Raw genomic sequence first — 13,179 nt, 5'->3', positions numbered from 1 at the left:
TTTTCGAATGGACTAATAAAGAAAGCATGTCATCTAAATTAAAACAGAGGGAATATTTTTTTCTTTTCTTATTTGTGAAATCCCGGGAATTTAAAGAACCAAGTAATATAGGATAATAGAACTTATTCGTCCTTATTATTTCATATTGATATTTTTAGCACATTTAGGGTGTTATGGTTTCATTTGAGTCAGGATTTTTAAAAAAGAAATCAAATATATGAAACGAATCAAACTAATTAAGTCAGTTTTTTATGTTAGTTTTATTAATTATTTAGGTTATTTTATTTTTTTATCTGTTTCTTAAATCAAACTAAGTCACATATATGAGCTACATAAGTGTCCTAATCACGCCCAACTCTAGTCCTAAAAAGAATAAGCGGTCACTGCAAATATAATTCGGTCTAAAAGCCCGGAATCGAATCTCACAGAGAACTAAAGTTTCACTATAACAGTTCAATATCACTCAGAAGACAGGCTCGAACAATTCCTAAGTTATAAATATTAAGATTTTTATGTCTAACTAATTAACTAATAAATTAAAGTAGTAAATTAACAAACATGGATGTTAATGGTTGGAGAATGGATTAAGGAGGTCTAGAGTTATGATTTTGTCACAACCCCGAATTTTCATCATCGGGACCGTGATGGCGCCTAACATTTCACTTGCTAAGCAAGCCAACAATAGAGATCATTAAGCCAAATTCTTAAGTTTTTCGGTGATAAACATCAAATAAGCCATAACAAGGTAAAAGAAAAGCGCGGAAATCCATAACAACTTTAATACTTATACACAACTACCAAGAATTTGGTGTCATAATCCACGAACTACTAAGATTTAGCTATAAGTAAGTTGTCTGAAGGAAATATAACTGTTTTTGATACAAATGAAACAGTAAAGGAAATGCATAGAAGGGGACGCCAAGGCCTGTGGACGCCAAACATGACTACTTTGGGTCTCCAAACAGATCAAGCCAGCAGCTAGGCTCAGGGTCAACTTGATCCGGTACCAAAATCTGCACAGAAAGTGCAGAGTGCAGTATCAGTACAACCGACCCCATGTACTGGTAAGTGTCGAGTCTAACCTCGGTGAAGTAGTGGCGAGGCTAAGACAAGACACATTCATAAATCTGTGCAGTTAAACAATATACGAGCATATTAACAACCAATAGAAGCTGAACAAATAATAATGGGAGCGGAACTGAGGGGAGTACAAGATAAAGAAAACTGTAACAGTAAAGAAACCACACCAGACAATATTCTTTGCACCAATGAAAGTATTAAACACACTAAAGGCAAGTGCACGGCATCACCTTTCGTACTTTTACTCTCAACCTCACCATAATAATTAACAGAAACGGTACGGTATCACCATTCATGCATTAACTCTCATCCTCACCATATAAACAAAAGAAACGACACGACATCACCCTTCGTATATTAACACTCACATATCATGGCACGGCATCACCCTTCGTGCATTAACTACCACTCACAAAACATTGCACGACATCACCCTTCGAGCTTTAACACTCTCATTCACCAAAACAATAAACAATAACAACAGAGAGATAAAAATATCAAGAACCAATCTTACTTCAACATTTAGTTACACAATACCAACCTCAACTTTGAGTCAATACTCAATCAATACCAAATTCCGTAAAATACGATAAGAGTTGCTCAACATAACGAATAGTTAGTCTAAGCATGAACAATATGATCAAATAATACAATAATTACAAGAATAAAACTCGCTCGCATGCTATGACTCTACAACAATGCATAGGTGCTCATCACCTCACCTATATGTTGTACTCAACATCCAAACACGTAGCAAATAGGCAAATAATACCTAATCCCTCAAGCTCGAAGGGGGCCCGCAGGGCATTCAACCAATCATATATGCCTTCTAAGGTCCCAAAACACTATTATCCCCATCAAGATGTTGCTTATACCGTGGCACCGCCTCTCTATGCGGTGATGAACGTGAAACCTTACACGCGGATACAATATTATACACAAAGTCGAGCTCCACCTCCTAGAAATGCTCGTCCCTACCAAGCTCCATATAATATCCAACCAAATGTTCCCCAATACAATCCTCGCCCAAAATAGACTCTCAAAAGGAATCAGTTCACCCCTATTGGTGAATCGTATTCAAGTTGTTTCAAAAGCTAATTAAGCTAGGTCTGCTACAACCAGTGGCCCCGAACCGGCTGAACCCCGAATTTCCCTCGCACCGAGCTGATTTTAGATGCGAATACCACTCTGGAGTAGTGGGACATGATACTGAAGATTTTTAGACTCTTAAAAGAGTAGTGGAAGACCTCATCGAGGTCTAGGAAATAGTGTTTAGAGATGAAGAGGACCCTAATATGATGAACAATCCTTCTCATACTCACACCAATTGGCCAGTAGTCGAAATGATTTATGAAGATGAGGAATTTGATCCGGCACTGAAGGCCTTTGCAAGCATTACCGAGGCAGAAGAAAAGCTAAAAATCGGTCGCCAAGCCTGAAAGTTTCCCCCATCAGATGGGAGTCTCGGTAGCTAGTCTTGATATCCTTTCTGCGTCCGGATTATCTCAAGGTGTGATTGGATGTTTTACTTTATTGTGTTGATTTCTAATGTAAACCCTTCTATCATTGAAATTAAAAAAAAATTAAAAAAATCAAATGAAATTGATATTTCATTATCCAGGAATGTCTCTTTTCTTAATCTTGTCACTTTTCTTATTTTCTTTTTAGTTCTGTTAAATGTAGATTTCAATAACATGACATGCTTGCGGACTTCATGCTCAGATCCTAAAATGGTGTCAGACTTCGAAATAGTGAATCAAGAATCAGAATACAAAGAAAATAGGTTTAAGGAAATAAAATAAAGAATCAGAACAACTAAAGAAAAATTGGCTCCAGATTGGAAAGATCTATACATGGTAACGAGAGTACTGCCAAAAGAGGGCGTTGTACATGGAAAACATCGAAGGAAATGTCCTTGAAACAACTGTCAATACAGGTGCAGTCAAAAGATACTATGTTTCCTCAATATAACATTAATGCTCTGATTGGGACCACGAAGGCTTTCTTTCTCGCTATCCAAACACTATTAACCATTTTGCCAACCCTTTGAGCCGGTTGACTTCCTTTGATTACCCTCTTTGGAACCTGAAATTGTTGTTGGAAATAAAAAGACAAAAGAAATATGAAGTGAAAATGAAAAAAAAAGAGGAAAAGGAAAGGAAAAAAGAAAGAGAAAACAAAACAAAACAGAAGAAAAAGAAAAATAAGAGAAAATTAAAAAATCAAAAACAAAGTTTCTTGAACTATATTCGACTTGATTCCGAAAGGATACATAGGCAGCCTCTCTCTGGGGTTCATTCACACCAAAACAAAAATCCAAATTCCCCCAAAAGTGAAATTGGGACAGTTGTTATAATGTTTCCGCGATGGTTTCACCTGAAAAGTTCCAAAGTTTAATTCAATCCAGATTCTTATTACCCCAAGTCCTGTTCAAGTCCTTCCAATCAATTGGCAAAGAGATTCAAAGGGGGGATACAATTACTTGAATTTTATGCAACCAAATGAGAGAAATAAAATGAGAGAGTCATATTAGTGAAAACCCTCACGGACACCGTAAGACAATGGTAAGTAGAGAAATTAAAATGAGAGAGTCTTGTTAGTAAAAACTCGCAAAGAGCACTATAAGGTGATGGTGAGAAGAGAAATGAGAGAGGCCAGTTTGTGAAAACCCAAAAAGGGCGCCACTAATAAAAACAAGGATCCTCACAACCACTGGTATCGACATAGTCCTAGGCAAGTTTTCTCGATTTCGAGGCAAAAGCTGTGATGAATTTTTGAGAGTCGGACGTTTTACATAGACCTGGCATCTAGTCAAAAGGCATGTCATGTTCATTGAAGTCCGCATGTACTCTAGATAAGTCCTTCTTTCCTTTCCCCGAAAGAGACACTTCTTGTTTAAACTCATTCTCCATTCCACTGTTTGTTTTCTTTCAACCCCTTTAGTTCTAACTTTGTCCCAAAGACTAAGGCAAAGAAGATATAGCAAGACTGATTTACAGGGCTTTCGTTTGATACAAGCTAATATGCAAAAAAAGCATCCAGCCTTGGCAGGGGCCTCAAGTCGACCCCGACTGGCCATAACGGTCGATGCTTCAAAATTAAAAAATCTTGGAGGGAGGAAATCAAATTGAAGTGCCTATAAAGGCAAAATGAAGTTGAAAAGGTTAAGTCTCAAGTGGCTAAGATTCCCCAATGCTCTAAAGTTAAAAATTGAAAGAAGGAAATCAGATTGAAATTCTCATGAAGGTAAAACAAAGTTGAAAAAGGTTAAGTCCCACATGACCAACCGTCATGGCAAAGTTTGGAAAAACTAGAGGTTCTTTAGGGTCAGAAATGCAATTGGTATTCAGGAAACAACCAGTTGCAGTTGAAAGGGCCGAGATCAAGTGATTGAAAAGTTCAAGGCCACAAAACCAACCATCGTTTCAAATAGACAAATTGTTCTATGTTTGAAAAACAGGAAACAGGTGCAATCCAAATCAACCTTGCACAAAGTAGGTGCAGCCAAAAAGAAACCGTGCGAAGAGTAAAATAGCTCAACAGCAACAACAACTACAAAAAGGAAGTCTTCTCCAAATTCTTTCCCGCATTTTACTCATTCTCTAAAAAAAAAAAAGTTCAAAATCATGGTAGTATAGGATCTCCAATCCCTAGCTGCATTTTCCAACATAGGGTCTCCACTCCCTAGTTGATTTTATTTGTAGACATAGGGTCTCCACTCCCTAGTCCCTTTTCTAACATAGGGTCTCCCCTACCTAGTTGATTTTATTTTAGACATAGAGTCTCCACTCCCTAGTCACTTTTCCAATATAGGATCTTCACTCCCTAGTTGATTTTGTTTTAGACATAGGGTCTCCACTCCCAAGTCGTTTTTCCAATATAGAGTCTCCACTCCCTAGTTGATTTTGTTTTAGACATAGTGTCTTCACTCCCTAGTCGCTTTTCCAACATAGGTTCTCTACTCCCTAGTTGAATTTATTTTACATATAGGGTATCCATTCCCTAATCGCTTTTCCAACATAGGGTCTCCACTCCCTAGTTGATTTTGTTTTAGGCATAAGGTCTCTACTCCCTAGTCGCTTTTCCAATATAGGGTCTCCACTCCCTAGTTGATTTTGTTTTAGACATTGGATCTCCACTCCCTAGTCGTTTTTCCAACATAGGATCACCACTCCCTAATTGATTTTATTTTAGATATAGGGTCTCCACTCCCTAGTCACTTTTCCAACATAGGGTCTTCACTCCCTAGTTGAAGTTATTTTAGACATAGGGCCCCCACTCCCTAGTCACTTTTTAACATTAAGTCTCCACTCCCTAGTTGATTTTGTTTTAGACATAGGGTCTTCATTCCCTAGTCACTTTTCCAATATAGGGTCTCCACTCTCTAGTTGATTTTGTTTTAGACATAAGGTCTCCACTCTCTAGTTGCTTTCATTTTAGACAAAGTGTTTCCACTCCCTAGTCTCTATTTTCCCAGTGTACACTCATCCCGACCTTTTATTGCTTTCAATAATGAAGTAGTATAGACTTTTGTTACAAATAACTCATGAAATTTTCCTAGTGAAAATTAGGGCAACAAATTTCGTTCGTTTTGTTTGTCCTGGTGTCTGAGCAGGTTTTTTTTACCTTGAGGCACAAAGTTTGAGATAACCAAAAGAAGAAGTCTCGACCTAATATAAAGAAAAGAAAAGAAAAGAAGCGAATCCAAAATGCAGAAGTGGAGAAAAGATGTGTACTGCTCAAGACATGACTGAAGTCACAAGCTTTGCATGTCCCGTCTTGATCCAAAAAAGCCAAAGAAGAATGAACTAGCACCTGCAGCTAGCAAACATCAAGGTTCAAATCAGGGTCGCATAAAGAACCAGCCAAGACTCAAGATCAAGTTTCAGAAGACTTAGAGATAGGAACCTTGTAACTCATAGCTGATAGATTTGTTTAGTTTCTTTTCATTTTGATTTTGGTGTAATAAGGAGTTCAGCAAGTAGTAACAGTAGCAACAATAGTAAAATCACAGATTTTTTGGTAGTCCCAACTACTAAAATTCCCAGAACTACACTGACCTGATTCCTTTATAGCCAAGGATATGTAGACAACCTCCAAAGCAAGGTTCAGTCAAACGTTTTCAAAATGCTTCAGAATGGAGTTGTCAAACGGGCAAAAATTACTCGTAATTACTCACTTTATCTTTGCCCGAAAACTTTCATATTTCCGAGCAAAGAGGGGTAGTTGTGAGCATGTAATTTTTTCTCGATAAAAAATAATCCTCCAAAATCCACAAAAAAATAAATTTTCCTAATCATTTTTAATTTTACAAAATTTCTAGGAATTTCTTGTTAATTATTGTTTGTATTTAGTTGCATATTTAATATCGTAAAATTATAAGAAATCACCAAATTCTTCATTGCATAGAATTTTAGGATTTTATTTGCATTTTAGGATTTAATTACGTTTATTAGTTGCATTATTAAACAAAAATCACAAAAATACCTTAGTCATTTTACATCTTTTAGCTTTTGGTTTTAAAATTAATAATTTTATTTTATTAGTTAATATTGTTAAGGTAATTAATTAACAAATTGATAGATAAAGTAGTAAGGGATTAGTTTTACAATTTTTAGTTTACATATTATGTTTAGTTTAATTAATGGATAAAAGTGAAATGAAAAGAAAAAAAAGAAAAGGTTTTGTGTAGTCCTATTTCGATTTTGGGCCAAAGTCAATTCCAATTGGCCCAAATTTCCCATTAATCCGCCCCAACCCATCTCCCCAACCGGTCCAGCTTCTCCCATTAACCAAATGACCCCGTTTCGTCGCCCCTTCCCCCTCATCTCTAATAAAAACCCTAATCCCTTTCATTCTAGGAACAGAGACGGATCTCTCACCCTCTAGAGAACAACTCTAGCACTCTCTCCTCTCTGAGAATGAAAACCTTACCCCCATTTTGGGACCCTAGCCATCACCCCCATCCCCAATTCCCATAGAAACTAGACCCTTTCCCTTCTACAACCAGAACCAAGCTGCTAACCTCACTCATCTCACCTCTCTTGTTATCACCTCTCATTCTAACCTCTCTGGTCCATTCACACACATATTTGAAGAAAAAACAAGCACAAAGAATATCAAGAAACAAATTCGAGGTTTAAAAGTTGAAAAATAAATGAAATAAAAGCTTCAAAAAATGGATTAAGAGGATTTTCTATAGAGATTTCAACTTCTGCTATTTGAAATACTTTCTCGGGACTCCCACAATTTAGCTGAGCTTGAGGATTACTCCATTTCGGCTGCTGCTTCTTTCACGACCCAAGCCAATGCTGCCCTTTTTGCTCGATGGCTTGTTTCTCAGAGTTCTTGGGGTGTTCTTAATACTATAGTAAGTGATATGGGAGGAGCACCGTTTGGGTATGTTAGACTTCTTTGGACTTTGTTTGGGAAACTCTTTCATTTGGTTCTTGCACATTTTAGTTCTGTCTTATGTATAAATTCTGATTATCTTACCGTCTTGAATTTTAAAAGTGTAATATATTTGAAAAGCATTTCAGTAGTAAGAGTATCTTGATGTTCAGAAATCTCATACCAATGCAAAAAAGAAAAAGTTCTGAGTGTCCTTTGTTTGTTGTTCTGAAGGGGATGATAAAGCAGATTATCGTAATGTTAATTGGTATTAAAAATGTATTTTGTTTCAGAATTACTCTTAGCATATAATTTATCCTATTTCTTATACCATCTTCTAGATAGCACGATCGTATATCAAGTATCACTCCAGGAAAAGGAAAGGTCTACATAGAAAAAGTTGAAAGGTGATAATCTTAATTGATGATATAGTTCTTTGTTAAATTTTGAAGGGATTGGGGCTTTGAAATCTTTAGAAGCTCTCAGCGTAGAACTTTATATTTCTTGAACCCCAAGTAACTTTAGGACTAGAGATGGAGGATTTGTCGAATGTGATCCATTATGGGTATGAAGCTGTTTATCATGATTGTGTACACATTCGCATGACATGATTATGATTTTCCCCAAATAAACCAAAGTACACGTTCACTCGACTTTGGGCCGAACAATCTTAAATTAATAAAGCGTAATTAATTGTGTACACATATGCTTGACATGATTTTAGCGTACTAAATAAAATGGATTTATGCACATGTAATCAGTTTCAAAGATAAATCCATAATGCCATTATTAAAAGCGGTAAAATGTAAAATACACATAGGTTTTAAAACACGTAATTAAATAATTTAATTAAGCCAGGTATGATTAAAAGGGACCGCGCTAAAACCATGGAACCCGGGAATGCCTAACACCTTCTTCTGAGTTAACAGAATTTCTTACCTGGTTTTCTGGTATCACGGACTTTTAAATAGAGTAAAATTTCCTAGATTTGGGATTCTAAAATTGTCACGACCCCAAAATTCACTGGTCGTGATGGAACCTAACCCAACCCGCTAGGTAAGCCAACTAATAACTATCCAATTTCAATAATATTGACAAGTCAATTAAACAAAATAAATTATCTAGATCTATTACATTTTTCAAGGACTGGTAGTACAAATCATGAGCTTCTAAGAATAGAGTTTATAAAGTTGATATGAAGAAAATACATCTTCTGTTTGAAAAGTATATAAACAGAATTTTATAATCTAAGGCTACTATGAACAAGAGGCAGCTACAGCAGGAACGCAGGTACGCCTTCAAATCCACCAACCATCGAACACAGCAACATCGACATCTGGGATCTGCACGCAATGTGCAGGAAGTGCAGTATGAGTACAACCGACCCCATGTACTGAAAAAGTAACAAACCTAACCTCAGGTTGAAGGCAGTGACGAGCTAAAACATAGGTCGGGTCCAACACCAACAACCAATAGCAGTCCATAATAATATAAAGCAAATAAATAAAGAAATAGCTGGGAGATAAAGTGCTCAGCCTTTTCACAGTTTTCCAAAAAATAGTTCCACTTTTCAAGAATATCAATGAAAACCCAAATCCCTTATTGAAATCATCAAAAAATTTATGAGATAGTTTGAAAACTGTAATTTTCCTGAAAAGTCCTTTCCATAATAAATAAAAGTGTTTCATTTCCTTTCCAAATAACAAGTGTGAAATACCTCTCTATAACCACATATCAATATGTGTAAAAAGTCATGAATGGCGTGATACCGTACAATATAAGGAAAATGCATCTCTATGTTGTATGTCATGTGCATGTCAAATGCGATGCGACTCATCAATAAAACCATATGCATCCTCTCAGAGTACCAATTCACTCAGTCTTCCCAATCACTCAGTCCTCACAGTCACTCAATCCTCCCAATCACCGGCTCTCGGCACTCAGTACTCGCACTCAGTAGGTATCTGCACTCACTGGGGGTGTGCAGACTCCGGAGGGGCTCCTTCAGCCCAAGCTCTATAACAAGCCAATCATGGCATAAATCAATTAGGCCATCGGCCTCACTCAAGCATAAATCAATAAAACATGTTGCGGCGTGCAACCCGATCCCATAAACATCCTCACCATCAGGCCTTCGGTCTCACTCAATCATCAATCTCTCCAGTTTCTCGGGCTCTTAAGGTCATGAAACTAGCCTGTCAACAATGATATGATGTATCAATAAATAACAACTGAGACTGAGATATAGAATGCATGAATATGACTGAGTATGAAATATCAATAAAATCGGTGAGATGACAGTAAGAAACGACCACTATGGGCCCCAGCAATATCATCATAAAGCCTAAATAGGATATATAGCATGATGTACATCTCAATTACTTTATCACATGGTGAAAAACACAGATATCAACAATGTAGGGCCACTATATAGTGCCCTAAAGACAATGGAGTCACAATTCACAGAGTGCACGCCCACACACCCGTCACCTAGCATGTGCGTCACCTTAACATCAATCACATAACACGTAATTCGGGGTTTTATATCCTCAGTACTAAGTTTAGAAGAGTTACTTATCTTAAACAAGCCAATTCCAACACCGAACAAGCCAAGCGATGCTCCAAGAATGCCATCACGTGCGTTGCAACATCCGAAAGGCTCAAAACTAGCCAAAACAACTCAATTACATCAGATAAAACCCAAGGAAAGAATTACAAATGATAAAGATGAACCCTAAGTCAAATCCCAAATCCGGCCAAAAATACTCCCGGGCCCACACCTCAAAACTCGATAAAACTCACAAAATCCAACACCCATTCAATTACGAGTCCAACCATACTAGTTTCACTCAAATACGACTCCAAATCGGTGTTCAAAACTCAAATATTCTTATTATGACGCTTTAGGCCAAAACCCCCAATTTTCTCTTTAAAATTCACCATCCAATTGCCAAAAATGAAGATTGATTCATGGAATGAAATCAAAACTGACCGGAGAACACTTACCCTAATCCTTGTGATGAAATTTGCTTCAAAAATTGCCTCAATTCGAGTCCCACATCTCAAAATATGAAGAAAGAACAAAACCCACGATTTTTATAGCTTCTGCCCAGCACTTTCCGCATTTGCGGTGAAATTGTCGCATCTGCGGTAAAAACTTCACTTCTGCGAAAATAGCCTTGCCCAGAAATCCCCGCACCTGCGGATGTCAAATTCCGCTTCTATGAAGCCTTACGCACCTGCTGTCGCACCTCCTTTTTACCGCTCCCGCGGGGCGCGTGGGGAGTTTTCTCCAATTGAAGGACAGTCGAAACAGGATTTGTTTATTTGTTTCAGAGTCGCCACCTGAGAATTTTAAGGCGTCCCAAGTCACCAATTTTAATCCCTGAATCGAGGAGAATATGACTCTGTTTATTATTCTGCGAACCAGAAATCCTGAGTAAGGAATTCTGTTAATCCGGAAGAAGGTGTTAGGCATTTCCGAATTCCGTGGTTCTAGCACGGTCGCTTAACTGTTTTTATTATTGGCTTAATTATCTTGATTTTTATTAAATACTTTTTGTTACGTGATTTTTCTACCGCTTTTACTTATTGTGATTAAGGACCCTTCTTTGAATCGAATTACGCGTACGTATATTCGTGTTAAAAAAAATGCGAAATTGTGTCACGCGTACGTGTACACAATAACTTTTGATAATATATTTATTAAACAATCATTTTTTCGAAATTGTGTCGAATCAAGAATTTTTGTTTTTCTTAAATAATGAACCGCACATCTCGGGTTTTTATGAAATTAATTTAACGCCTTTAGAAAAATCCTTTTCTTAAATATTCGCTCGAAATTGCGCGTACGCATAATCCGAATTTGCTTTTAAAATATAATCAGGGTACGCGAACGCATCCCTAATTGCACAAAATATTTGTAATGGTATTAGGGACTTTCCACAAATTGTTTAATATATTCATATATTTTTTATGTGAAAATCATGAAAAACTCCCATTTTAGAGGCCTATAAATTCTTTGAAAAGAATTCGCAATCTATTAAAGGTTGCCCGTCTATTATAATTTCCGAGTATAAATTATATTCATTCCAACTATTCAAATTCAAAGAACAGAATAAAAATATGATTAATACTATATTTTTTTTAACAAATATGACATATATATATATGCCAAAGAATAAATTGCATATGAAACTGAAAAGGAATGATTCATAAAGGAAGGAAATATTTTCCAAGAATTTTCATTATTTACTTAGTGCGAATTCTATTTCTAATTACCATTGATATAAAGCATGGCAATTTATGCTTGTACATCTCGTTTCATTCTCATATACTCGCTTTTAATCTAATAGGCCTAATTACTTATTTAAGATGGTAAATAGGCATCAAATTGATAAGAAAGGGAATTATAAATCGATTAATAATATTGCCTTACATGTGACATAGTTTATGTGTCTAAAACATTCATAACACTTTAACATCATAATGAGCCATAACAACTCCACTTACCATCCACTAATGGTTCTATAGATACCTGTTATAACGCCACATAAGAACGTACAACTTATATCATTCCTTCCACAACTAAATCAGATTATCAGAATAAACTAGCTATATGGTTTTGACATTTTCACGCTATTCTTTATTCAACTAACAACGTCACAAGGCCTAGTTAATGGCCAATCTTTATGTCATGTTTCCTACCTTGACAGTTCAAACATGACTAAACTAATGAGATGAAGGGCTAACATTATTACAAAGCTTTATACGAATTTCAAAGTAAGACAATTAACTCATAGCTATCAAATTGAATTCACTACTAATTAACTAACATGAAACAAAAAATGAAATTTAAACTGATGAACGTGGACAAATGGAAAACAGAATTACAATTCGAACTTCATTGATTAGTCATGTTGAATCTCTTTCCAACATAAAATTTAAAAAACATGTACCTGAAAATGAAGGTAGAAGGAGTAAATTTCAGCAGTAGCAGCAATAACAAAATCAGTAGAATGTACCGATAACACAGCAAGTTTGAACAAGAATAGGATCCGAGGAACCCAGATGCACAGTAACAGGATTTTTGGGAAAACTTTCAGATTTAATCCAAGTAATATCAAACAAATAGACCCGGACAGATCCAAAGAAAAGTATGTTTCTGATTTTCTTTTCTGTTTCTATATCTGTTTCTGTTTTTCTTTTTCCTCTTCCTCTTCAGATTCCAAGAAGAATCTGATTTTTCTGCTGGATTTTTCTCTTTTATCTCACTCTAGGTGTATTTTTCTTAAATTCTCTTTCAAAATCTGTTATGAAGTCTCTCTAAACTCTCTTCTCTGTCTAACTGATCACCCCCTAAATCAGTCCCCATTCCCCTCTATCTTATACAGGTCTGTCCAGCTCTCTTAAATGCTGCCTGGACCCTTTCTCTTTTTTAAATAATCAGAAAAGTTCCATTAAAACTACTTTTGAATACTTTAAATCCTATTGAGTGCTTTTTATCCTGTTTTTCAGCAGCCCATTATCCCTTGTTCCCCATTAGTATCTTAAATTTATAACCATTAACTTCCACTTTCAAATAGACAAAACATCAATCACACAGTGGAATATTTAAAATAGAACGATTGCATATTTTTTTTGTGATTTTATTTAAATTATCTTTTAAATGCATAATTAAATCCTATATGCATGCAATATGTATTTTAT

The sequence above is a fragment of the Nicotiana sylvestris genome, chromosome 3 (genome assembly GCF_000393655.2).
Source record: "Nicotiana sylvestris chromosome 3, ASM39365v2, whole genome shotgun sequence".
Lineage (NCBI taxonomy): Eukaryota > Viridiplantae > Streptophyta > Magnoliopsida > Solanales > Solanaceae > Nicotiana > Nicotiana sylvestris.
This window is presented reverse-complemented; position numbering follows the sequence as displayed.